Source organism: Pinus tabuliformis, chromosome X (genome assembly GCF_031772625.1).
Source record: "Pinus tabuliformis cultivar Carrire ecotype Pingquan chromosome X, CPIR1, whole genome shotgun sequence".
NCBI classification, from domain to species: Eukaryota; Viridiplantae; Streptophyta; class Pinopsida; order Pinales; family Pinaceae; genus Pinus; species Pinus tabuliformis.
The window spans coordinates 1,566,189,101-1,566,191,985 of record NC_142308.1 but is presented as its reverse complement, the minus strand read 5'-3'; the positions used below and the strand labels follow the sequence as shown (position 1 = coordinate 1,566,191,985).

General features: G+C 34.8%; 1 pseudogene; it reads right to left on the bottom strand.

The window, feature by feature from the left end:
* Positions 1-705: 705 nt before the first annotated feature.
* LOC149146011 (transcription factor RAX1-like) lies at positions 706-2,656 on the bottom strand (annotated as a pseudogene).
* Between the last annotated feature and the right edge of the window lie 229 nt (positions 2,657-2,885).

Genomic DNA, 2,885 nt, shown 5'->3' with positions numbered 1-2,885 from the left:
ACCAAAATTCTAGAAATTGGAGTTGGTGATACGACTTGCTTTTATTGTTTGTATATCCTATCTACCAGTTTATGAATTATGCCTCCAAGAGTAAGAAATTCAATTACTTTTAGAATATCATAGAACAAAAATATATCCAAAAACCAAAAAACTTTACTGTATTCCTCGGTGTGAATAGAGTGCAAATATTAAGCACTATGTATTATTCTTAATCTTGATTCATTAAATATAACTTTATTATGATCTAATATATTAGATAAAAAGATAGTGAAACAATAAATAGCGTAGCACATGGTGCTTAATATTTACAATGAATACAAACTTATCCTTGTCGGTAAAAGTAAGACTTTTCATTTATATCATTATCAACAGTCATGCAATTCTATCACATTAGTCTGGTTCGTTAGCTTTGTATCGTTTATAAAATATGCCGAAAGTGAAGATAAACAAAATCTGGGGCTAATGAGAGAAAAGTAACACCTTTATTATTACAGATGGAATTAATTTTTAAAATGATATTTGAAGCTTCATAATCATGACTTTACAGTACTGCAATTTATCATAATCATGACTGCAATTTAACTTTTGATATATGTCGATTGGTCCACAAACATAATGGCAGGGTTCTCTTTAATGTTGTACTTTTAAACAATCTATCTTCTAATTTATGCCGATTGATCCACAAGCCGTATTGTATGCTTCTCTCTATTGTATTAGTGAGTCGGTGCTGTGTAATAATAGATCATTCAATTTTGTTGAGAATCCATAGGCTCCCAAGTCGTTACGTTCTGAACTGAAGGCATTCATCCAGGCTGACTCATAATTTTCCACCTCAGACGAGCTATATGCTGAAAAAGCGAGTGAATTATCACTTTTGGCTAATACTGCAGATGGGTTCCCTAGTCTTATATGATTATTCATCTGCATTTCACACAGAAGTACTGGAGAGGCCACCGTCCCATTCTAGATATGCAAGTTTGTAGCATCGGAGGTATATGACTATTTGCAACGGAATGCAGTAATTGTGAGCGGTTGATGCAGTTAGATGCCTGTTTTCGAGATCCTGTATTGATAGTACTCATGCAGTTGCTTGAGCGATGATCAACCAGAATTTCTTCATGCCTCTGGGGCAGCTTTCTGAGACGAGAATTGTGGTCAAACACTTCCCGATGAAGCTGGACTGATTGGGGATTTAACCAGAATGTAGCCGGTTCTGAATTTGAACTGGATTCAGTAATTATTAAGCCACAATTTTGCTCGAACATATGAGGGATTATTCCAGGGCCGAAGTTACAATAATTGGCATCGATATTGGTATTAATATGCTGATATCGTTGTCGCCCATATATGTTTGGGCTTGTAAAGCTCTCTGATGTAGCATAGCTTTGCACGTCCTCGCCATCTTGTTTTGCTGCTGCAAGATGACAAGTTTGATTATCTTTGAACCTCCCCAGCAGTTTCTTCATCAGCCTTGTGTTCCAGTAGTTTTTGATATCATTATCTGTTCTGCCTCGAAACTGGCCAGCAATGATAGACCATCTGCACAATGTTAGAAGGTTCAGGTTAGGTCTCATATTCCAATCAATAACTATAAAAAACTTTCCAAATGATTGAATAGCTGTGTATCTCCTAGGCTGACTTATTGTAAACTACGTGCTACCAATACTCATAAAGAAGCTACAAATTGTGTTATCTTCTTCTTCTGAGAATCTTCCATGCTTTATATTTGGCCTCAAGTAGTTTAACCATCTAAGTCTGCAGCTCTTCCCACACTTTTTTAAACCTGTATTCAGATACAAAACCATTGCAAAACATACACATGTTAAAAAAGATAACACTTCTCAAATTACTGGCCTGGTCTTTGCGTGGTCTTTTATCTACGTACTCGGTAATTATAAACACAATACTGGTTCAAAATATTTCATTACAGAAATGGAACACCTCATTGAAAATGATCGATCCAGTAAGTAACAAAAGCCAAGCACTTATATTATATCTATAATTCCATGAAAAGTATCAATCCGGTAAGAGCCAAAAGCCAATATGATATCTATAAACGAGGGAAATACAGATGCAGATGCTAAAGATATCCATCAATCACGTTAACAAAACACAAAATCTAAAAGTCTAAATCCTAATCTTAGTCTTTGTTTAACTTACGTAGATTACAAACTCTGGAAATATCCGAAAATCTGAACATAAGGAAAGAGATCAATTACTAATATCACAAAAATTATAATACATCATAGAAAAACCATGAAACCTTAGCAAAGCGGTAAGAGTGCGTTGATGTGAAACGCAATTTACTTATATTATCCTCCCAACAGTTGCACAGGTATACAAAACTGATATATATAACAAGGTTATCGTTGAATTTCATTCAACGATGGTTGTCTAGAATAATTCTTCTAAAATTTTGGAATATTAAACTTGACTGCAATAAAACTGAGAGAAAGTAGAACATAAAGGTGATCTATTTCATTTCTGGATAAATTCAATGATATGTGAAATACAACATACGAACTTTCTGGGGTAGAGCAAGCCAGTCGCCTCCTGTGCCATGTTTGTCTATATATTCCTTCAGTTTACGGTCCTCCTAGGGAGACCATGGCCCTTTCTTCACATTAGCTTTGCCGCAGCAATGGGCTCTACCCATTTTCTCAGATTACTCCAACTAGTTGGCTTTGAAAGGTCTTATCGTCTTATGGGTTGGTCAGAATAAGTTCAAAGAAATGAAAAAAAGGCTAGAAATTGAAATCTCTGAGATTTTAATAAATTTCAACTATACATATTTCTAATTGAAATCTCTGAAATTTTAATAAATTTCAATTATACATGTCTCTATTTCTCACTACACGGGGAAAAAGCCTTGTCTAACTATTAAA